A 26237-nucleotide genomic window follows, 5' to 3' on the forward strand; every position below is an offset into this window, starting at 1 on the left:
TGTCCACTAATTAAGCGAGTTACTAACAACTTATTTAATTAATATCTTAATCCAAGAATAGTACCACTCAACCTTATCGTCATGTCGGACTAAGTCCACCTGCAGGGTTTAACATGACAATCTTTATGAGCTCATCTTGGGGACATTATCAACCTAAATTACTAGGACACAGTTTCCTTCTATAATCAACAACACACACTATAAGTGATATCATTTCCCAACTTATCGGGCTTATTGATTCATCGAACTAAATCTCACCCTTTGATGAATTAAAGAAATAAATATCAAATATATGTGCTTGTTATTATATTAGGATTAAGAGCACACACTTCCATAATAACTGAGGTCTTTGTTCCTTTATAAAGCCAGTATAAAAGAAAACGACCTCTGATGGTCCTACTCAATACACTCTAAGTGTACTAGTGTAATTATATAGTTAAGATAAACTAATACCTAATTACACTACGACCTTCCAATGGCTTATTCCTTTCCATTTTGATCGTGAGCTACTGTTTATAATTTATAAGGTACTGATAACATCATCTTCTGTATGTGACACCACATACTATGTTATCTACAATATAAATTAATTGAACAACTACAACAAATGTAGATGATTTGACCAAATGTGATTCTTTATTCAAAATAAATGTTTACAAAAGCTTAGACTTTCAGTATACACTCTAACAATCTCCCACTTATACTAATGACTAAGCTGCCATATCTTCTGCCATACATCTGATTCCCATTCCCTCCACATGCCGATCGAAAGCTTTTGCCGGAAGGGCCTTAGTGAAAAGATCTGCCAGGTTATCTGCTGATGCAATCTTGGCGATGACAACTTCTCCTCGCTTCACGATATCTCGTATCAGGTGGTACTTGCGCTTTATATGTTTACTTGTCTTATGGGCTCGTGGTTCCTTCGAGTTTGCAACTGCACCGCTATTATCACAATAAATTGTGATGATTTTGGGCAAACCAGGAATCACATCTAAGTCCATTAGAAAGTTCCTGAGCCATACTGCTTCTTTAGCTGCCTCAGAGGCTGCTACATACTCAGCTTCCATGGTTGAGTCCGAAACGCATTTCTGCTTAACACTCCTCCATGAAATGGCTCCACCTCCCAAAGTAAACACATAGCCTGATGTAGACTTACTGTTGTCCCTATTTGATTAGAAATCTGAATCCGTGTAACCCACAGGGAGCAAATCGTCTGCTTGGTAAACTAGCATATAATCTCTAGTCCTTCTCAGGTACTTTAATATATGCTTTACCGCAGTCCAATGTCCTTGTCCAGGGTTACTCTGATATCTGCTAACCATGTCTACGGCAAAACAGATATCAGGTCTCGTACATAGCATTGCATACATTAAGCTTCCTACAGCTGAAGCATAAGGAACTGCTTTCATGTCCTCTATCTCCTTTGATGTCTTCGGAGATATCTCTTTAGATAGAGCTACTCCATGACTAAAAGGTAAGAAATCTTTCTTGGAATCTTGCATGCTAAAACGAGCAAGGATTGTATCTATGTATGAAGCTTGGGACAGACACAACATTCTTTTCTTGCGATCCCTTATAACTTTGATCCCAAGAATGTGTGAACAATCTCCTAAGTCCTTCATATCAAATTATTTTGACAACCATACCCTTACGTCCGATAATATCTTGACATTGTTGCCAATTAACAAAATATCATCTACGTATAGTATAAAAAATACCACCACGTTTTCGTTACATTTCTTGTATACACAAGACTCATCCGGGCACTGAATAAATCCATATGACTGGATAACTTCATTAAACCGGATGTTCCAAGATCTTGAAGCTTGCTTCAGTCCATAAATGGACCGATTAAGCTTGCACACTAGATGCTTTTTGCCTTTTTCAATGAACCCTTCTGGTTGTTTCATATGGATGTTCTCTTCAAGACTTCCATTAAGAAAAGCTGTCTTGACATCCATTTGCCAAATCTCATAATCCATATGAGCAGCAATGGATAAGAGTATCCGGATAGACTTAAGCATGGCTACTGGTGAAAATGTCTCCTCATAATCGATTCCCTCTTTCTGAGTGTACCCTTTCGCAACAAGCCTAGCTTTGAAGGTTTCTACCTTCCCGTCTGTCCCTCTTTTCCTTTTAGGATCCAGTATACACTCCATCAGGTGGTTCTACAAGCTCCCAGACCTTATTAGAGTACATAGACTCTATTTCAGAATTCATTGCCTTTTGCCAAGATACTGCATCTATATCTTGGAGTGCTTCATCATATGTTCGGGGATTAGGTTCATGTTTACCCGGGATCAAGTCCGAAAATTCTCCCAAAAACATGAATCTTTCAGGCTGCCTTACAACCCTCCCACTACGACGAGGCACTGTCTGTGGTTGTGTATCATGTGTGACACGTGTTGCACTCTCTTCTGGTACTTCATCTTGTACTGTTGGTACTGAAGTAGACGTATCCTCTCTAAGTTCTTCTAAAACAACTTTGCTACTGGGCTTGTGATCCATTATATAGTCTTCTTCTAAAAACTGGGCATTGGTGCTAACAATGACCTTCTGGTCTTTAGGACTATAAAATAAACCACCTTTCGTTCCTTTGGGATACCCCACAAACACGCGAACTTCTGTACGAGATTCTAACTTATCAGCATCTGGTTTCAGCACATGTGCTGGACTACCCCAAATCCAAATATGTCTTTGACTGGGTTTTCGCCCATTCCACAATTCTGTGGGAGTAGAAGAAACTGATTTAGAAGGTACTAAGTTCAGAATGTACACTGCCGTTTCCAGAGCGTATCCCCAAAACGAATTTGGTAATTCTGAATAACTCATCATTGATCTAACCATCTCCATAAGAGTCCTATTCCTTCGTTCTGCCACATCATTCTGTTGGGGTGTACCAGGTGCAGACAGTTGGGATTGAATCCCGCCCTCTGATAAGTAATTCCTAAACTCTCCTAAGAGGTATTCGCCACCACGATCAGACCGTAGTGTCTTGATACTTTTACCTAGTCGTTTCTCCACATCAGCCTTGTATTCTTTGAACTTATCAAAGCACTCGGACTTACGGCGCATTAGGTAAATGTATCCGTATCTTGATTAATCATCTATGAAAGAGACAAAATATTCAAAACCTTCTCTTGCCTGGACAGACATAGGACCACATAAATCAGAGTGAACCAATTCTAACACTTCTTTGGCTCTATACCCCTTGCCTTAAAAGGCCTCTTGGTCATTTTACCTTCTAAGCAAGATTCACAAGTTGGAAAATTTTCCAACTCTAATGAACCCAAAAGTCCATCGGCTATAAGCCTCTGAATCCTACTTAAGTTAATATGACCAAGCCTTAGATGCCAAAGATATGCTTGGTTCATTTCTGAAGGTTCTTTTATCTTATTAGAGTTAGAAGATGAGTTATAAATTTCCATGTTTTGCTTTGTGGGAGAAATTGGATTTAAAGTATACAAATTGCCAACTAATGTACCAGAACAGATAATCACTTTATTTCTCTTAATAACTACATCGTTACTAAAGGAAACTGAATATCCATCTAAAAACAGTTTAGAAACTGAAATTAAATTCTTTCTAAAACTGGGTACATAAAGACAATTTCTTAAAACCAAATTTTTATTTCTTCTAAAAGATAAGTAGACGTCTCCCACTGCAACAGCCGCCACCTTAGTAGCATTGCCCATCTAGACGGTAATCTCTCCTTCAGATAGTCGTCGGGTTTCCTGGAACCCCTGCAAGGAATTGCAGACATGATCAGTGGCTCCCGTATCTACACACCAGGTGCTGGTAGATAACACCGCTAAACATGTTTCAACAACTAGAGCATGAGATATACCTTTGTTGTTCTGATTCCTACGAGGACAGTCCGCCTTCCAATGCCCTTACTGCTTGCAGATGAAGCACTTGCCCTTCGGCTTCTTCACTCTAGATTTAGGTCCTGTACTTTGAGATTTATTCACTTTCTTTGCTGAACCAACTTGTTTCTTCTTCTTCTTTCCTTTCGGTTTAGAAGTAGAACCATTTTCAGCATAGTGAATATGAGAATTGTGACTAAACAAACCTTCTGCCGCCTGAAGTTCTGTCAGTAGTTTCGCCAATGAATATACCCTTTTGTTCATATTATAATTCAGCCGGAACTGCTCAAAACTTCTAGGTAGTGTTTGGAGGATCATATCGATCTGGGTTTCCCCATCAATTTCTCCTCCAAGGATCTGTATTTCGTTCAGATAAGCCATCATCTTTAGGATATGATCCCTCACAGGAGTACCCTCTTGCATGGTGGCTGTCATTATTTTTTGCTTAGAAGCTCGATCCTGATGACCAAAGAGTTCCTTGAGATTGTTCATAATATCATAGGCTGTTGGTAAATCTTGATGCTGATGTTGCAATACATTTGACATTGAAGCCAAAATGTAACACCGCACCATCTCATATGCTTTTACCCATTTCCTATGATATTCAATATCCTCTTGGGTAGATTCACCAGTGAGTGCATCAGGACAAGGCTCAGTCAGTACAAACTTATAGCTTTCAGCAGTAAGAACAATGTCTAGGTTCCTTTTCCAATCTATGTAGTTAGGACCAGTAAGTCTATTCTGTTGTAGTATGATGGACAGTGGGTTGAAAGTCAGCCTAAGAATCATAAATAACTTTTGGCCAGAACTCTAAATTTAGAATAATATTGATTCCTCAAACAATACTATTTTAAATTAACCAACACCTCAAACCACCGTGAATTTTGTATGCCACGATAGTGTGGACGTATACAAATTCAACATTTGTAAAAGGAGGGTTTTAACCCAATAATTTTCAGTCAGTACAAACTTATAGCTTTGAGCAGTAAGAACAATGTCTAGGTTCCTTTTCCAATCTATGTAGTTAGGACCAGTAAGTCTATTTTGTTGTAGTATGATGGACAGTGGGTTGAAAGTCATCCTAAGAATCACAAATAACTTTTGGTCAGAACTCTAAATTTAGAATAATATTGATTCCTCAAACAATACTATTTTAAATTAACCAACATCTCAAACCACCGTGAATTTTGTATGCCACGATAGTGTGGACGTATACAAATTCAACATTTGTAAAAGGAGGGTTTTAACCCATTAATTTTATTATCTTGTCAACCTAACTTTTTGACAAATAAAATTAATAGTTGGTATCCTTTGATCACACGAATAATAGCAGTGACTCCGATGGGGAGGATACTATTAAACGTGCCTAAGTGTATACCATTACTTGACGATAAGTCCATTAATAAGATTGTGCCCCTTCCGATGGGGAAGATCACACGCTCTTAATTAACTTCCTATAGTCATCCAAAATGGAAGTTTGTTCTAGTGATCCACAAACAAGCTCATCCGATATGGAGGAAGGCACTCAGAGCCAACGCGCAAGCTTGCTTGCATAACTTACAAACCAATAATGGAGACCGTAGAATTTATTTAAAATTCCTCTCCCACTTAGTTATTTATAAATAAGGAATTTTAACTATGCTAGCCTACTGGACATGTATACTAACATGCACACACAGCACAATATAAAAGCAATAAATGAAAAACTACTTTTTCAACTATTATGGCTTTTATCTATTGTTGTCCTCCGTGTGTTGTCATCCCAAGCTGCTGCCATATTTGGCCACCGCCACCGGGTCTAGCTGTCGCATCCATCTTGCTCCTTGTTCCGCTGCGCCTTTGGTCCTCAAAAGGTTCCACGCCTTGCAAGATTCGATCCACGACATAAATAGAATTTTACATTTTTCGATCCTATATTCCTTGAAGGAATGTACATGTAAACTAGATCGAACATAAAATAAAATTTTACATCCATCGATCCTATATTCCATCAAAGGAATGTACATGTAACTAGATCAAAAATAAAATTCTAATAAAAACTAAATACAGCTCCTGCTGTATTTTATAATACAATCATGCACACACATATAAATGCCCTTGACATGTCCAAGGGTCCAATCACACACATAATAACTAAAAGCCATAATAGTTGGATCCTGCATCCACAAAGTTAGCACATCCTACTATTATCCTGCCTAAATTATGTATGACATGTGCATAATTAAACTAATACCAAATACACAGAGGCAAAACCCTAGCTCTGATACCAATTGTTGGTTGCTACTCGGAAAACCTAGAGGTTCCACTGTACAAAAATTTTGTACAAAGGTCTGAATCTTTTCCTAGCTACCATGTGTTCTTTTAAATTAAATTTTGGATCTGCAGAACTTAACACGCTTGATCCAAAACTTAATCTATTTGTTCTTTTAGGTTTAGACTTGGATCTCCTGCGGAACTTAACACGTTCGATCCAAATCACCTTAAGTTATTAATTCCATTAAATATTAATTTTCATAATTGGTTCCCAGTACTGACGTGGCGAGGCACATGGCCTTCTTGGATATGGGAGCAACCACCACCAACTAGACAAAACCTTTTATGGAAAGCTAATATTTAATTTCCTAAAATAACTTTAGGTTAACCGAAAGAAACAATCAAATCACAAGGAAAAGAAAAAATAAAAGAACACAATATCGAAAAATATATTCGAAATACTAGAATCATAAGCCTCTTGTATTTGGTATTATTTCCATAAATAACTAGTATGATGCGGAAAGGGAAAAATTACTAGTTATACCTTCTAGAAAGACCTCTTGATCTTCTACCGTATTCCTCTTCTATCCTCGGACGTTGTGTGGGCAACGATCTTCCGAGATGAGAAACCACTAATGAACCTTCTTCTCCTCCTAGCTAGGTTCGGCCAACACAAGAGAGCTTCACCAAGGAAGAAGAAAAACACCAACCAAGCTCCAAGGGATGCAAGCTTTCTCTCCTTTTTCTTCTTCTTCTTCTCCAAGTAGTATCCGGCCACCACAAGAGCTCCAAGCAAGAGGGATGTTTCGGCCACCACAAAGAGGAAGAGAGGGAGAGGATGTTGGCTGGCCACACCAAAGAATAGGAGAGAGAGGAAAATAATAGAGGTTGTACACAATGAAGGCACCCCCACCCCTTCTTTTATATTCCTTAGCCTTGGTAAATTAGGAAATTTAATTACAATAAAATTTTCTTAATTTCCTTGACATGATTTAATTGAGAAAAATAAAATAAAATTTTCCAATTAAACTCTTAATGGCCGGCCACATCATAGAGAGGTAAATTAGACAAATTTCAATCAACAAATTAAAACTTCCTAATTTGTTTCCGAAAATTTTAAAAATAAAATTTCTTTTCAAAAATCCCTTCATGGTTGATAAAAAGAAATTTCTATAATTTTAATTTTTCAACATGTGAATAATTTTTAAAGAGAAAATAAAATATCTCTCCAATCTACAAATAAGGAAAGAGATCTAATCTCTTTCTTTAATCTTTTGTAGATCCTTTTAAAAGAGATATTTTAATTTTAATTCTCTTTAATAAATTATATCTTCCACATAATAAAAAGTTAAAATTAAAATTAAAATTCTTTTTAATTTAATTATGGCCGGCCCCCTCTAGCTTGGGTTCAAGCTAGGGCCGGCCACCCTAAACCATGCTTAGGCCGGCCCTAGCTTGATTCCAAGCTAGCTTGGCCGACCCCCTTTAGGTGGGTATAGAAGGTGGGTATAGGTGGGTATAGTACTCTATAAATAAGAGGCTACGATAGGGACCGAGAGGAGAAATTGGTTTTGGTCTCCCGATAAAATTAAGCATCCCGTGTTCGCCCCGAACACACAACTTAATTTTATCAATAATAATTCATTCAACTAGAGAACTATTATTGAACTACCGCACCAATCCCAAATTACATTTTTGGGCTCCTTCTTATTATGAGTGTGTTAGTCTCCCTGTGTTTAAGATGTCGAATGTCCACTAATTAAGCGAGTTACTAACAACTCATTTAATTAATATCTTAATCCAAGAATAGTACCACTCAACCTTATCGTCATGTCGGACTTAGTCACCTGCAGGGTTTAACATGAGAATGTAATAGCACCCCAAACTTTCGCGTTTCTTCCTACGATTAGGTTAGTGCAGCGGAAATACAACGTAGAAAGAAAACAAGAGAAGAAAGACAAACCATATAACGAGGTTCGGAGATGAACTCCTACTCCTCGGCGTGTCCATAAGGTGGACGAAGCCTATCAATCCGTCGGTGGATGAGTCCCCGGAAAACCGGCTAACAAGAACTCCTTATGGGTGGAGAAACCTCGCCACAATCTTTTGCAAAAGCAATACAAGAGATACAAAGAAGAGCAAGAACAATATGAATGTAAAACAAACAAGCTTGCCTTCTCGTCTGGAGTCCGTTGATGAAGCAGCAGCTTCACGGATGCCAGTAGCTAGAAAACCAGCACGAAGCTCACGCGAAGCTTCAGCAAAGAGGAGCTCAGCAAAGCTCAAATCGCAGTGTCGTGAGGAAGAGAGTTATTATCTTCTTCGTCTCCTGTAGAGGTCTTATACCTGCACCTGCGAAGAAGACACGTAAGATAATCTAGCCGCTGTCGCAACGCAGGTGTGGACCGATCGCATCACCCGATCGGTTCTCGGTCTGACGGTCGTGGGGACCGATCAGTCTATGCTGATCGGTCCCCGCATCGATCAGATAGAGCATGCAGAGTTGCCCAACTCTCAGGCCTCGATCGGTCCCGTGGACCGATCAGGCTTCCCTCTGATCGGTCATGGGGACCGATCAGTTCAGCCGATCGGTCCTCGGACGATCCCACCTCTCCGCAGAGGTGGTCGTCTCGTCAACTCTTCCGATCGGTCTCGCACCGATCGATGTCTTACGAACCCTTCGTTTGTTATCCGATCGGTCACCGATCGATCGACATACAACGTATCGGATCGATCTCGCAGACCGATCCGAGCTTGGTTTTGCCCAAACCAAGTCCCAAGTCTCCTAAACCAACATTCGTCAACCTTGACCTGTTGGTACATCATGCTTAGCATCCGGCGTCCCTTGACCGCTAAGACTCTCCACCAAATGTCCGGCCAATCCTTTGACCCACTTGGACTTTCTCTCACCACGGATGTCCGATCATCCCCGATCCATCTGGATTTTCCTTGCCCGGCTTCACTCACCGGACTTTCACCTAGCTTCACTCACCAGATTTCCACACCGCCTAACATCCAGTTAGGACTTTCTCACCGCCCGGCTTCACTCACCGGACTTTCCAACCGCCTAACATCCCAGTTAGGACTTTTCCACCGCTCGGCTTCACTCACCGGACTTTCCAACCGCCTAACATCCCAGTTAGGACTTTCCCACCGCCGGCTTCACTCACTGGACTTTTCCACACCGCCTAACATCCCGCTTAGGACTTTCCCACCGCTCGCTTAACTCACGGGACTTTTCCACCGCCAAGTCTCCATACTTGACTTTTCCTGCCAAGTCTCTATACTTGGACTTTTCGCCAAGCTCCCTCGCTTGACTTTTCCAAAGCCAAGTCTCCATACTTGACTTTTCCATGCCAAGCTCCCTGCTTGGACTTCAGTCAACCAGATCAACCTTGACCTATGGTTACACCAACAATCTCCCAAGTTTGTATTCTTGTCAACACATCAGAATACAACTTTTCTCTCGTCAAACATTGTCAAACATCAAAATACAACTCGAGTCAGTCACCCTTTACCAACTCGAGTCAGGTCAACCAAGTCAACCTTGACCTAAGGTTGCACCAACAATCTCCCTTTTGATGTTTGACAAAATCCAAAATCAAGTTAGGTTAACCCGATAACCTAACTTAGGTTTTCCAACCATCTTCCAATGTCCAATGTTCTTTCCTTGAACATTCTCTGGTTAACCCGATAACCTAACTGTTCTCCAATAATTCTCCCCTTTTGACACACATCAAAAAGAATTCCAATGTTCTTCCTTGAACATTCCTTGACATTCTTCCCTAGCTTAGGTTAACCCGATAACCTAACTTGGGTTCTCCAATAATTCTCCAATGAACGCTCTCCCCTTTTTGACACACATCAAAAAGAAAAAGGAGGGTATCAAGGTCAAGAGTTTCTTCCTAATGAAAGTCTCATACCTTTCATTGAAACTCTTAATTTCCCCCTTGATACTAAACTCAACAATCAACTTAGTGATAATCCCATATCACTAATCCTCAAAAGTATTTTGGAGTAAAAACTCCCCCTAAAAGTCAACTCCCCCTTGACAATTAGGTAAAACTCCCCCTTGACCATTGCACCAACAATGTCTTGGAGAGTTTCAAAACTTTAGAAATCCATAAAACCCAACTTCCAGCTGAAATTTCAGACCAACAGCTGAAAATCAGAAACTGGCACGCACTGATCGGTCCCCAGACCGATCCACGCTTTCTGGATCTCACTGGATCGGTCTGCAGACAGATCCATGCTTCACTGGATCGGTCCACAGACCGATCAGGACTCACCTGGATCGGTCCCCAGACCGATCCAGACTCTGATAGGCAGATTTCTGAAATTTCCTTCCCGAAATTCAGAAACTCCTAGAAAATTCCAGAAAATTCAAAAAATTGTGAAATTTTGAGGATACATTCCTCATAACATATACTATCATGGAAAAATAGTTTTCTATGAAAATAACTTCCATTTTTCAATCTTGATACAAAGTTCAAAAACTTTGAAATAGTTCAAGTTTAACTCAACTTTGTATCACAATGTTCAATGATGAATGCTATCACTAGGAAAACTTCATCTAGGTTTTTCAAATCAATTTTAAAATGCTTTTAAAACCATTTGAATTTGGGACCATAATCTTAGGGCTAGATGTACATGACTTGTACACAAGCTTTCCCTATGATCCTCAATTTCTTGAATTAGGGTCATCTAGGTACAAGGACTATGCACCTTGATCCTAACTCATGATCCTAATATCTCACACACATCTAAGGTGTATCAAACCACATTCAAGTCAATTTGATGTGAGATATGGATTAAGGTCAACTTAGGCTAAGTTCTCATGCATTTTCTAAACACAAATTTGATCTCAATATCAAAATGTGTTTTTCATCCTTAAATCAATTTCATTGATCATTAATGCACAAGATGATGACATGGCATATAATGATGTCATACATAATAACATGTGCCAATGTCATGATGTCATGGCATAAAGTTTGAAAACTTAAATAAAGCATGACATATAAACTAGCCTAAGCATTATCATGACATTTCAAATGATAATAAAATAAATATGATGTCATGGCATGGCATATGGCAACCAATCATGGCAAGTTAGCACAAATAAATATACCTAGATTACCTATCTAAGTATCCTTAACCACTTTGCTAACCTAGAATTTAACCCTTGATTGCCCTAAAATGCCAAAATCCTAATTTTGACACTTCTTGAACTCTAGATTAATTCATGCCACTTAAAGATCAAATTTATCCTCAAAACTTGGCATGTTTCATTTTTCCTCGAGAGTTCTCTAGATTTTCCCAAATTGTGCCAATTAAAATCATTCTTTTCCATAATGACACATTTTACTCTTCCAAGGAGTAAATGATAATTCCATTTCATTTTCAAAGGTTCACAAAACCTTGAAAATGCTCCTTGAGTGTCAATTCCTCAAAGTTGGGTTAACTACCCTTCTTATTGGAGTTGACACTCTCTAACCCATTTATGGGGTAGAGAAGATGCTCCTAGGAACCCAATACCTATTAGAGCTCATTGGGTTCACTAAATATTCACTAGGGATAACTTCCCTAGCAACCCTCCTAATGACCCTCTTAGGCTTTAAAGCCTTGGTCATTTGGGTCTCATCAAGGTCAACTATAGGGGTGACTTCCCTTGTGACCTTGGTAATGGTCTTCCTAGCCCTAGGTTTTGTTCCATAATTGAATGGAACACTATGATAAGTGGGCTTGACCACTTGGGACTTAGGTTTGTGACCCAAACCTTTCTTGTCCTTGGACTTGGGTTTTTGACCCCTAGACCCTAGAGTCAAATCCTTAAGAACCTTTTCTAGAGAGTCAAGTCTTGACCTCAAGACTTGATTTTCTTTCTCTAATACCTCAAGTTTTGATTTATCATTTTTCTTTGAGGTATTCCTAGGCATATGTCTAGTTGTCTTGGGGTTTCTACCTAGGTTCTCCTTAGCCTTAGATGAGTTAATTCTAGGGTTAGCCTTTCTAGAATTATCCTTATCTAGACTCACATGTTTAGCTCCTAAGCACATGTATTGATTCCTAAGGTTATCATGCTTGCTATTATCGACAAGTGCAATAAAATTCCTAGCATGCATTTTATTAGAATTGCAAAAATGAACCTTAGAGGTTACCTTAGGGTTTGCCTTAGCTCCCCCTATCGATGTGCCCGGTCTCTTGCCCTTGTGAGGTTGCCTCCCCCTCGGACAATGGCTCCTATAGTGTCCCCTTTGCTTGCATTGGAAACACACGATGTGCTCCTTGCCCTTGCGTTTCAGGACTCCGGCTTCCCTGACCTTTGGCGCCGGTGGAGTCTTTCTTACCCTCTTCGGACACTTACTCTTGTAATGTCCATGTTCCCTACACTCAAAGCACATAATGTGTAATTTAATTGAACTTAAATTGCTTGAGTTACCTAGGGTTGAGGGTGGATGCGAGCTCTCTTCATCCCTTCCGGAGGTAGAAGCTTCTTCTTCTTGCTCCGAACTTGAAGAAGAACTCTCCTCCTCTTCGTCCTTAGATGTTGAGTAACCCTCAACTTCTAATTCCTCTCCTCCATGATGTGAGCTACTTGGCTCACTTAGCTCCTCTTCATGGCTTGAATTTGAGCTTCCCTCATGGAACTTGGCCAAGTTATCCCATAATTCCTTGGCATTGTTGTAACCTATCTTACACAAGATGTTAGAAGGCAATGAAAATTCAATTATTCTCGTTACCTCTTCATTGATTTCGGATTTGTGAATTTGTTCTCTTGTCCACTCCTTCTTCTCAAGTGGTCTTCCTTTCTTATCCACCGGAGGAATAAAACCTTCTTGTACACAAAACCAATTCATTATGTTAGTCATAAGAAAGTACTTCATCCTTACCTTCCAATACGCGAAGTCACCGCATTCGTAGAAGGGTGGAATGGTGACATCTTCTCCGAGTAGATCCATTCTCTAGCTCGTGCTCCCCGGGTGTTAATCCGATGAAGAGCAAACCTTGCTCTGATACCACTTGTTAGGATCGTTCGTACTCGGCTAGAGAGGGGGGTGTGAATAGCCGACCCCAAACTTTCGCGTTTCTTCCTACGATTAGGTTAGTGCAGCGGAAATACAACATAGAAAGAAAATAAGAGAAGAAAGACAAACCATATAACGAGGTTCGGAGATGAACTCCTACTCCTCGGCGTGTCCGTAAGGTGGACGAAGCCTATCATTCCGTCGGTGGATGAGTCCCCAGAAAACCGGCTAACAAGAACTCCTTATGAGTGGAGAAACCTCGCCACAATCTTTTGCAAAAGCAATACAGGAGATACAAAGAAGAGCAAGAACAATATGAATGTAAAACAAACAAGCTTGCCTTCTCGTCTGGAGTCCGTTGATGAAGCAGCAGCTTCACGGATGCCAGTAGCTAGAAAACCAGCACGAAGCTCACGCGAAGCTTCAGCAAAGAGGAGCTCAGCAAAGCTCAAATCGCAGTGTCGTGAGAAAGAGAGTTGTTATCTTCTTCGTCTCCTGTAGAGGTCTTATACCTGCACCTGCGAAGAAGACACGGAAAATCTAGCCGCTGTGTCGCAACGGTAGTGTGGACCGATCGTGCATCACCCGATCGGTTCTGGGCGGTCTGACGGCCGTGGGGACCGATCAGTTTATGCTGATCGGTCCCCGACCGATCAGAATACACACAGAAGAGTTGCCCAACTCTGCGTACCCTGATCGGTCCCGTGGACCGATCAGGCTTTGCTGATCGGCCATGGGGACCGATCAGTTCACCGATCGGTCCTCGACGATCCCACCTCATGCGAGGTGGTGTCTCGTCAACTCTTCCGATCGGTCTCCGCATCGATCAGATGTCTTAGAACCCTTCGTTTGTTATCCGATCGGTCACCGGATCGATCGATAACACAGACCTATCGATCGATCCGCAGATCGATCCAGAGCTTGGTTTTGCCCAAACCAAGTCCCAAGTCTCCTAAACCAACATCCGTCAACCTTGACTGTTGGTACATCATGCTTAGCATCCGGCCACCCTTGACCCGTTAAGACTCTCCACCAAGTGTCCGGTCAATCCCTTTGACCCACTTGGACTTTCTCTCCCTCCTTCTCAACACCAGATGTCCGATCACCCTTCATCCATCTGGATTTTCCCTTGCCCGGCTTCACTCACCAGGACTTTCACCTGCTTCACTCACCAGGACTTTCCAACTGCCTAACATCCCAGTTAGGACTTTCTCACTGCCTGGCTTCACTCACCAGGACTTTCCAACTGCCTAACATCCCAGTTAGGACTTTCCCACTGCCTGGCTTCACTCACCAGGACTTTTCCACACTGCCTAACATCCCAGTTAGGACTTTCCCACTGCCTGGCTTCACTCACCAGGACTTTTCCACTGCCAAGTCTCCATACTTGGACTTTTCCCGTGCCAAGTCTCCATACTTGGACTTTTCGCGTGCCAAGCTCCCTGCTTGGACTTTTCCAGTGCCAAGTCTCCATACTTGGACTTTTCCAGTGCCAAGCTCCCTGCTTGGACTTTTCAGGTCAACCAGATCAACCTTGACCTATGGTTACACCAACAATCTCCCAAGTTTGTATTCTTGTCAACACATCAAAATACAACTTTTCTACTCTCGTCAAACATTGTCAAACATCAAAATACAACTTGAGTCAGGTCACCCTTTACCAACTCGAGTCAGGTCAACCAAGTCATCCTTGACCTAAGGTTGCACCAATAGGACTAAGTCCACCTGCAGGGTTTAACATGTCAATCTTTATGAGCTCATCTTGGGGACATTATCAACCTAAATTACTAGGACACAGTTTCCTTCTATAATCAACAACACACACTATAACTGATATCATTTCCCAACTTATCGGGCTTATTGATTCATCGAACTAAATCTCACCCTTTGATAAATTAAAGAAATAAATATCAAATATATGTGCTTGTTATTATATTAGGATTAAGAGCATAAACTTCCATAATAACTGAGGTCTTTGTTCCTTTATAAAGTCAGTATAAAAGAAAACGACCTCTGATGGTCCTACTCAATACACTCTAAGTGTACTAGTGTAATTATATAGTTAAGATAAACTAATACCTAATTACACTATAACCTTCCAATGACTTGTTCCTTTCCATTTTGATCGTGAGCTACTATTTATAATTTATAAGGTACTGATAACATCATCTTCTGCATGTGACACCACATACTATGTTATCTACAATATAAATTAATTGAACAACTACAACAAATGTAGATGATTTGACCAAATGTGATTCTTTATTCAAAATAAATGTTTACAAAAGCTTAGGCTTTCAGTATACACTCTAATACCTTGGACATATCAAGGGTATTTTATGTGTGTGCATGATTGTATTTATTAAATACAGCAGGAGCTGTATTAGTCCTAGGATTTTACTTTTTTGTTCGATCTAAACTTCATGTACATTCGTTTGAGGAATATAGGATTGATATATGTAAGATTCTATTTTTATCACGGATCATATCCTTGTGAGGCGTGGTACTATTGGAGGACCAGAGGCGCAACAGAAAAGGAAGCTCGATAGACCCGACGACATAAACCCTAGGGTTGGCAGCACACGGAGGATAGTGATGGAAGAAACCATAATAGTTGGAAAATTAATTTCCATATTTATTGCTTTTATTTACTGTGATGTGTGTGTGCATGTGATGTGTGCTTGCATAGTTAAAAATCCTCATCTTAAAAAACTAAGTGGGAGAGAGATTAGTAAATAAATTCCACGATCTCCATTACTGGTTTGTAAGTGATGTAACAAACTTGCATGTTGGCTCTGAGTGCCTCCCTCCACAACGGATGAGTTTGTTTGCGGATCACTAGGTCAAACTTCCTTTATGGATGGTTATAGGAAATTATTTAGGAGTGTGTGATCTTCTCCAACTGAAGGGGCACAATCCTATTTAATGGACTAAGTATCAAGTAATGATAAACACTTAGGCGCATTTAATAATATCCTCCCTAACGGAGTCACTGCTATTACTTGTGTGACCAAAGGAATACCAACTATTAATTTGTCATAAAGCTAGGTAAACCCCCTCTTACAAATGTCTGAATTAGTATACATCCACACTAACGTAACATACAAAATTCACGGTGTTTGAGGTAATTTTATTTGTCATAAAGTTAGGTTGACAAAATAAAATGGGTAAAACCTCCTCTTACAAATAATTGAATTTGTATACGTCCACACTAACGTGGCATACAAAATTCATGGTGTTTGAGGTAATTTAAGGTTGACAAGATAATTAATGGGTAAGACCCTCCTCTTACAAATTTCTGAATTTGTATACGTCTACACTAACATGACATACAAAATTCACGGTGTTTGAGGTGTTGGTGAACTTAAATGATATTTTTTTGAGAAATCAATATTATTTTAAATTTAATATTTTGACCAAATATTTGATCAAAGACAGACCAACTATTAATTTTATTTGTCATAAAGTTAGGTTAACGAAATAATAAAATTAATGAATAAAATCTTCTCTTAAAGTTTGAATTTGTATGCGTCCACACTAACGTGGTATACAAAATTCACGGGGATTTTGAGGTGTTGGTCTTAACCAAATATTTTTGTGATTCTTAGGATTTCAAATGTTTGTCAATCCCCTAGCTGTTATACTATAGAATAGACTTAGTAGTCCCAATTATAATGATTGGAAACAAAACTTGGACACTAAGGTGGGCTGTCCTCTCAGAACTGAGAACAATAAAGGTGTATTTTATTCATTAATTGTTGAAACATGTTTAGTGGTGTTAACTACCGGTACCTGGTGTGTAAATACGGGAGCCACTAATCATATCTGCAATTCATTGCAGGAGTTCCAGGAAACCCGGCAACTATATGAAGGGAAAATCACCGTCTACATGGGCACTGCTGCAAAAGTAGTAGCTGTTGCAGTGGGAGATGTTTATCCTCAGATAGAAATAAAACATGGATTTTGAGAAATTGTCTTTACGTACCAAGTTTTAGAAAGAACTAGATTTCAATTTCTAAACTATTCAAAGAATTTGATATTCTATCACTTTTGATAACAAAGTTGTTATCAAGAAAAATAGGGAAATTATCTGTTCTGGTACGTTGGATGACAATTTATAATCTAATAACTCCCACAATGTAACAAATGGAAATTAAAAACATATCTTCTAACTCTAATAAGAGAAAGCAACCTTCGGAAATGAACCAATCATATCTTTGGCATCTAAGGCTAGGTTATATTAACTTGAGTATGATTCAAAGGATAATAGCCGATGAACTTTTGGGTTCATTGGTACTGGAAAACTTTCCAACCTACGAGTCTTACTTAAAAGGAAAAATAACCAAAAAGTCTTTTAAGTCTAAGGGGTATAGAGCCAAAGATGTGTTAGAATTGGTTCATTCTGATTTGTGTGGACCTTTGACTATCCAGGCATGATGTGGTTTCGAATATTTCATCTCTTTTATAAACGACTATTCGAGATACGGGTATATTTACTTGATGCGCCGCAAGTCTAAGTGCTTTGATAAGTTCAAAGAGTACAAGGCTGATGTGGAGAAACGTCAAGGTAAAAGTATCAAGACACTACGGTGAGATCGTAGTGGCGAGTACTTCTTAAAAGAGTTTAGGAGTCACTTATTAGAAGTCGGGATTCAATCCCAACTAACTGCACCTGGTACACCCCAACAGAATGGTGTGGCAGAATGAAGGTATAGGACTCTTATGGAAATGGTTAGATCAATGATGAGTTATTCAGAATTACCAAATTCGTTTTGGGGATATGCTCTGAAAATAGCAGTGTACATTTTGAATATGGTACCTTCTAAGTTAATACCCTCTACTCCCATAGAATTGTGGAATGGGCGTAAGCCTAGTCTGAAGCATATTCGGATTTAGTGTAGTCCAGCACGTATGCTAAAGGGAGACACTGATAAGTTGGAATCACGTACAGAAGTTCACTTGTTTTTGGGAAATCCTAGAGGAACGGAAGGTGGTTTATAGTCCTAAAGATCAGAAGGTCATTGTTACCACCAATGCCCGATTTTTAGAAGAGGGGACTATGTAATGAACCATATGCCCATGTGAAAAAATTATTCTTAAGAAAATAAGAAAGGACACGTCTAGTTTAGTACTAATAGTACAAGATGAAATATCACAAGAAACTACAACACGTGTCACAAATGATGCACAATTACAAACAGTGTCTCGTCGTAGTGGGAGGGTTGTTAGGCAACCTAAAAGATTCATGTTTTGGGAGAGTCTTTGGACTTGATCCCTGGTGAACATGAACCTGATCCCTAGACATATGACGAAGCGCTCCAAGAAAAAGATGCAGCATCTTGACAAAAATTAATGAATACAGAAATAGAATCTATATATTCTAATCAGGTCTGGGAGCTTGTAGAACCACCAAATGGTGAAAACACCGTTGGATGTAAGTGGATCTACAATAGAAAAAGAGGGACAGACGGGAAAGTGGAAACTTTCAAAGCAAGGCGTGTTGAAAAAGGGTATCGATTATAAGGAAACTTTTTCACTAGTAGCCATGCTTAAGTCTATCTAGATTCTTTAATCTTTTGCTGCTCATATGGATTATGAGATTTGGCAAGTGAATATCAAGACAACTTTCCTTATTGGAAGTCTTAAAAAAAGCATCCATATGAAGCAACGAGAGGGGTTCATTGCAAAAGGCAAAGAGCATCTTATAAGCTCAATCGGTCTTTTTACGGACTGAAGCAAGCTTCAAGATCTTGGAATATCCGGTTTAATCTAGTCTTATGGATTTATTTAAAAACCATTTAAGTCTTGTGTATACAAAAGCGTGACGAAAACGTGGTGATATTTCTTGTACTATACGTAGATGATATTTCGATAGTTGGAAATAATATCAAAGTGTTGTCGGAAGTAAGGGTATGATTGTCCAACCAAATTCGATATGAAGGACTTGGGAGAATGCACACATATTCTCGGGATCAAAGTAATAAGGGATCGCAAGAAAAAAAATATTATGCTTATCCCAAGGTTCATATATCGATACAATCCTAACTCATTTTAGCATGCAAGACTCCAAGAAAGATTTTCTACCTTTTAGGCATGGAGTAACTTTATCTAAAGATATGTCTCCGAAGACATCAAAGGAGATAGAGGACATGAAGGCAGTTCCTTATGCTTTGGCTATTGGAAGCTTAATGTATGCTACGCACGAGACCAGATATCTATTTTGCCGAGGGCATGGTTAGCATATATCAAAGTAATATAGAACAGGGGTATTGGACTACCGTAAAACATATATTAAAGTACCTGAGAAGGACTAGAGATTATATGCTAGTTTACAAAGGCAGATAATATGCTCCTTGTGGTTATACAGATTCGGACTTCCAATCTGATAGGGACAATAGTAAGTCAACCTCGGGGTTTTGTGTTTACTTTAGGAGGTGAAGCCATAACTATGGAGGAGTGTTAAGCATAGGTGCTTTTTCGAACTCCACCATGGAAGCTGAGTATGTGGCAGCATCTGGGGCAACCATAGAAGTTGTATAGCTCAGAAACTTCATGATGGACTTAGATGTGATTCCTGGTTTGCCCAAAAATTATTACAGTGTATTGTGATAATAAGTGGTGCAGTAGCAAACTCGAAGGAACCACAAGCCGATAAGACAAGTAAACACATAGAGCGCAAGTACCACCCAATACGAGACATCGTATAACGAGGAGAAGTTGCTGTCGCTTAGATTGCATCAGATGATAACCTGGGAGATCCTTTCACTAAGGCCCTTAAGGCAAGAGCTTTTGATGGGCATGTTGAAGGGTTGAGAATCAGATGTATGGCAGGGTATATGACAACATAGTCTTTTAGTATAAGTGGGAGATTGTTAGAGTGTATACTAAAAGTCTAGCTTTTTGTATAAACATATAAGAATCACATTGGTCAAATGTCTACATTTATGCGAAGTGTAGTTGTCCATTTAATTTATATTGAAAATAACATGGTATGAGGAGACACAGAAGTTTATGTTATCAGTTCCTTATAAATTATAAACAGTTGTTCACAACCAAGATGGAATGGGACAAACCATTGGAGTGGTTGTAGTGTAATTAGGTATTAGTTTATCTTGACTAATAAATTACACTAGTACACTATAAGTGTATTGAGCAGGATCATTTGAGGTAGTTTCTTTTATACTGACTCTTTAAAAGAACAAGACTTCTGTTATTATAGAAGTGTGTGCTCTTAATCATAATATAATAACAAGCACGTATACTTAATATTTTTTTCTTTAATTTATCAAAGGGTGCGATTTAGTTCGATAAATCAATAGGCCCGATAAGTTGGGAAATGATATTATTTATATGGTGTGTTGTTGATTATAGAATGAAACTGTGTCCTAGGAATCTAGGTTGATGATGCCCTCAAGAGGAGCTCATAAGGATTGTCATGTAAACCCTGCAGGTGGACTTAGTCCGACATGACGATAAGGTTGAGTGGTACTGCTCTTGGAGCTAGATATTAATTGAATGAGTTGTCAGTAGCTCATTTAATTAGTGGACATTCAATGTCTTAAACACAGGGAGATTAACACACTCATGATAAGAAGGAGCCCATATAGTAATATGAGATTGGTGCGGTAGTTCAATAATAACTCTTTAGTGGTATGAGTTATTATTGATGAACTCAAGTTGAGTGTTCAGGGCGAACACGAGAAGCTTAAGTTCATCTGGAGACCAAAACCAATTCCTCCTCTCGGTCCCTGTCATAGCCTCTTATTTATAAAGTCTTATATCCACCTAATACCTACCTTCTTACCCACCTTAAGGTGGCCGACCAAGCTTAGCTTGGAGCCCAAGCTAGGGTCGGCCAAACCAAGGTTAGATGGATCAAGTAGGTGGTCGGCCCTAGCTTGAACCCAAGCTTAAGTGGCCGGCCACAATTAAATTAAAAGAGATTTTAATTTTTAAAATCTTTCCTTTTGTGGAAGCCATGTTTTAAAAAAGAGTTTAAAATTTAAATCTTTTCTTTTATAGCTTTCTAATTAAGAAAAAGGTTTGATATCTTTCCTTATTTATAGTTAAAAGGAAGATTTTAATTTTTGATAAAACTTTTCTTTTTTGTAACCATCCTCATGGTTTTAAAAGAGAGTTTTAAAAATTATAAATATTTTCTTTTATAGCTTTCTACAAAAGATTAAAAGAAAGATTTGATATCTTTCCTTATTTGTAGATTGAAAAGGAAGATTTTAATTTTGAGAAAACTTTCCTTGTAACCATCCACATGTTTTAAAAGAGAGATTTTAATTTATAAAAGTTTCCTTTTATAACCAACCATGAAGGGAATTTTAAAAGAGAAATTTTTATTTTAAAAACATCCGTAAACAAATTAGGAAGTTTTTAATTTTATGTTTAAAACTTTCCTTGTTTGGAGTGAATGGTGGTGGACAGCCATTAAAAGGTTTATAAGGAAATTTTTAATTAAATTTTCCATCTTAGACATTGGCAAGGAATATAAGAAAGTTTTAATTATAAAACTTTCCTTATTTGTCAAGACCAAGGAATATAAAAGAGAGGGTAGAGTTGTCTCACCTCACAACAACATATCATCTATTATTCCTCTCTTCTCTTCCTTGGTGGTGGCCGGCCCTCTCTTCCTCCTTTTCTCCTATTCTTCTTCCTTGTGTGGCCGGCGACATCTTCATCTCAAGGAGTTTGGTGATGGCCGGATCTTGTTAGAGAAAGTAGGAGAGATAGGAGACTTTGTTTCTTAGCATCTCTTGGAGCTTGGTTGGTGGCCGAAAGTTCTTCATCTCTTGAAGATTGTTGGTGGTCGAAACTTGCTTGAAGAAGAAGGAAGCTTGGGTGGATTCTCATCTCGCACTACAAGAAAATCTGGATTACATAACAATACTTAAAAGACAACACTTTTTTTTAAAAAACATTATTTTTTTTTAATTTATAACACTTTTTATTAAAAGTGTTGTCTAAAATTTTTATTTTTTATTAAAGACAATATTTTTTTAAATAAGTGTTGTCTAATGATTTTTTTTAGTGAAAGACAACACTTTTATAAAAAAGCGTTGTCTGTAAAACTTTTTTATTTACAATACTAGATACTGTACCCACAACCTTAATAAATTAAAACTTAGCTTAATTCCTCCACAAGATCTCCTCACATATGAAAACCTTTTCGCCCCCATCGATCTCTCCTCTCGACGAAAACCTCCTCAGCGAAAACCTTCTCGATGAAACCCTCTGCTCAGCCAAAACCTCACTCATCCCCATCTCTCCGCCAAAAGCTCTTCTCGGCAAAAACCTCTGCTCTGCCAAAACCTTGCTTGCCCCCATCTCTCCGCCAAAACCTCTGGTCATCTCCTCTGTCCGCCAAAACCAAGCCTCCACCAAAACCTAGCCTCTTTCTCCCGGAAACCTCCATCTCCTCCCAAAACCAAGCCCCCACAACAACCTACATCTCCCCCAAATCCCCACACGTCCCGTGACCTAGCCTCCGCCACTCTTCAACGACTTGAGGTGTTTAGGACAATCGACGCCGTTGGAAAAGGCTCTTCTCGTGCGACTAGTGAGTCACACGTCTCTTCCTCATTCTATTCCCATATCAATATTAAATTTAATGGTGTGTGATTTCTTTTTTTCCCTTCTATTCTGTTGTAAATGTACTTGTATGTCTTTGAATATTGTTGCTTATATCAGATGTAGAAGTGTTCTATTTTCTCAATTCCAATAGGTTCTCATTCATTTTTTACTTTCTTTAATTTGTTATGTTTGCTTTTTCCTAAAATATATGATAATATGTCTATTTTGGTTGTTGTTATCAGCTTTTTTCTATTACTGATTTTGTATTTTTTTCAATGGAAGGAAAAAGTTATATGAGTTGATGCATTGAACTTTTATGATTTATAAGCGTACTGCAACATCAACAATGGCTTTTAGTCATTTCAATAATTTGCAGAACATGCCATAGCCAAATTTCAAGTTATAATATGTTTGAAACTACAAATGTTGTGGTAAGCAATTGTCAGTTAGGAAGTTTTATTAAGTTGAACATATGCTTTCATCTTTTTGCTTTAACAATGCTATTATGTAATTAGTACTTAGAGAAAGTAATAGTACTTGGGAAAATTTAGTTCAGTCTTATATTCTTTCAAAGATAATTTAAATCTTGGATGCACTTCCTCTTTTCAATATGTCGATGCCTTGGTATAACACTAGTAAGCCATTAATTTATAGGTATATTTTTCAAAATGTCGATGTCTTTCATATTAGCAGCTGGATTAAGATATTTTTTAATCCATTCTTAGGTATCTCAAAAGGGCACTTCCTCTTAAGATATTCCCATATCAATATCTCCGAAGTTATACAAATTGCAAAACAGCATGTCAAAGATGCCAATTTACCTGATATTGAAGTTGTATGTATCTTGTGGGATATGCTAATGGATGTTGTTCAATGGTCTAGTAAAAACTAGTAACAGAATGCAAATTCTGTGTTTCGTCAGGTAGTTTTTTTAAACGCATTTTATTCATGTGCTTTGATCATCTTTAGCATTTTCCGTGTTTTGATTTCTCATGCAATTCAATACATTTCCCCTTTACATCGTTGGTATAAATTCCTAAAAGTCAAAAAATAATGTTCAATTTTGGTAACTTCGATTGAGATTGTGGTTTGCTTTCAGATCTGTTTCGTCCCATGTTCTGCTTCAGTTTGATGCATCGGAACCCATTGATTTTGGATCGGAAGCTTCTCCATTCTTATGCATCATATTGTGTTTCTTTTCCATTGCGTTTGTTAAACATTTGGTTTGTGCTAATGTGAAGGTTAAAACAACAATTGCCGCATCCAACACCTCCAAAACTGTGACAAATACCAAAATTAGAGCAAAAATCGTGAAGAAAGTGTATCTTTGCCCGGCCAGAAGCATGATCCTCCTGAAGAGGTTTGTGATTTCCAAACATACAATTCTCCTTTGTTGCAACTTGCAATTGGCTGAATAGTTCCTTTGGTGTTAGGAACCATTGAGGATATTCTATGAATCTCTGTCGAAACAAATTCCCTCAAGTGAAATGGCACAATTTTGGTAAGATTGTTTTCTCTGGTCTGATATATGCAATATATATTAAATAACTCACAGAAGACTGATCATGGGATTAAGAACTATAACAGAATTAAAGCATAGTTTTTGTAGCATACTTTGTTAGCATTTAGATGAAATGAATGAGAGTGACAAAGAAAGAAAGTAATAAATTTGTTGTTATAGATCAAATTAGATGGTAAGCTGGTTCCATGTTGAAGCAACCTTCTCTTGAATTAAATTGTACACTGCATTTTAATGGATATAATCGAAGGTCTATCCTGCAATCTTTTTCAAACTCCTGTCAGCATTTAACAAATTTACTTTCTATAAATGTTTTAACGGCCTTACAAGTTTTGCAGAGGAAGCTGAAGAGGAAGAATGATTAATAGTGATTGCTTGGAACAAACTAATAGTTTATGGGCCTTCCAAAGGTGTGACTGGGAAGTACTTCGATGAAGAATTATCAAGAAGGCTTTGAGATTTAAGCGAGAAGATGGTTAAAGCCAATAAGTAAAGAGCATTCAAGTCAAGATGATAAGTACAATCTATTAAGATCATTTAAATTCATGCAATAAGATGTAGTCGAGAGGAGTAGTTTTGAGTGTCCTAATTTAAATTTCTTTTTTAAGCAAGAAATTATGTTTGTTATAGAAGTGTAAGGATGATAATTTGTATATTTATCTTGGTTATTTATTTAATAATATGTTGTTGATTGAAATAGATTTGTTTTTATTTATTTTTTATTTGTCTTTAGTATTAAAAGATAATAATTTAAAACCTCTTATCTTTACTAAAAAAGACAATGCTTTTTATGCGTTGTGAAAATGTTGTCTTTACTAAAAAATACAATACTTTTTATGCGTTGTCCTTAAAAAAGACAACGCTCTTTATGTGTTGTCCTTAAAAAAGATAATGCTTTTTAAGCGTTGTCTTTGCAAAAAACGACAACACTTTTAAAGCGTTGCAAAAGCGTTGTCTTTGCTACAAACGACAATGCTTTTAAAGCATTGTCTTTGAGCAAACTTTTAACAACAGTGCTTTTAACAACACTTTTTCAGCTACATAGACAACGTTTTTAAAACGTTGCCTATTAGTTTTTTTCTTGTAGTGTCGGTAGATCGTCGCCCACACGACGTCCGAGATAAGAAGAGGAATACGATAGAAGATCGTGAGGTCTATAAGCTACAAAAGGTATAACTAGTTATTAGTTTCCGCATCATAACTAGTTCATCCTTTTGTTTAGATCTTGAAATACCAAACACGAGACTTATGATTCTAGGTTTCTGATTTATGATTCGATTTGTGTTTCTTTTGTTTTTCGATCTTGTGATTCAATTGTTCTTATTGGTTAAACCTAGGGTTACTATAAGGAGATTAAATATTAAATTTCGTTGAAAGACTTTGGCTAGGAAGTGGTGGATGATCCCATACCCAAGAAGGCCTAGTGCCTCACTATGTTTAACCTGGAAACCAATCTTTTAAATAAATATTTAATCGAATTTGTAACATGGGTGGATTTAGATCAATAATGTTAAGCATAGTTTGCGATCCAAGTATAAACCTCTAAGAACAGATAAGTTGAATTTGGAATTAATAACGTTAAGTTCCGTTTGCGATTCCAAATTTAATTTCTAAAGAACACAATAGGTTGTTAGGAAAGGTTCAGGACTTGTACAAAATTTTTGCACAGGGGAACCGGTACGATATCCTGAGTAGCAACCAACACAAACTAGCACTAACACCTTGATGGAAATTGAACAGGTACCACAAGATGTTGTGGATCAGGATGTTGTTACACTGCAAGAAGTTGTGAAGCAACAACCTGTTCAAGTAGCACACGCTCTACGCAGATCTAATATAATCTATCGTTAACCTGAGAGATATTCGTTTCTCTTGTCTGACCATGGTGATATAGTGCTTGTTGGTTTTGACGAGCCTACATCTTATCAGGAAGCTATACAGGGCCCAGATTCTGAGAGATGGCTAGAGGTCATGAGATCCACCTGAAGG

General features: G+C 38.3%; 1 long non-coding RNA gene across 2 annotated transcripts; it reads left to right on the forward strand.

Annotated features, from left to right (window-relative positions):
• Positions 1 to 22297: 22297 nt before the first annotated feature.
• LOC121989356 lies at positions 22298 to 24903 on the forward strand. 2 transcript variants are annotated; one of them, XR_006114233.1, is made up of 5 exons: positions 22298 to 22715; positions 23455 to 23651; positions 23971 to 24089; positions 24163 to 24230; positions 24587 to 24903. It is a non-coding gene; the product is annotated as an uncharacterized LOC121989356 (long non-coding RNA). The 2 variants fall into 2 exon arrangements; XR_006114232.1 differs by lacking the exon at positions 23455 to 23651.
• The last annotated feature ends 1334 nt before the right edge of the window (positions 24904 to 26237 follow it).

The sequence above is a fragment of the Zingiber officinale genome, chromosome 6B (genome assembly GCF_018446385.1).
Source record: "Zingiber officinale cultivar Zhangliang chromosome 6B, Zo_v1.1, whole genome shotgun sequence".
NCBI lineage: Eukaryota > Viridiplantae > Streptophyta > Magnoliopsida > Zingiberales > Zingiberaceae > Zingiber > Zingiber officinale.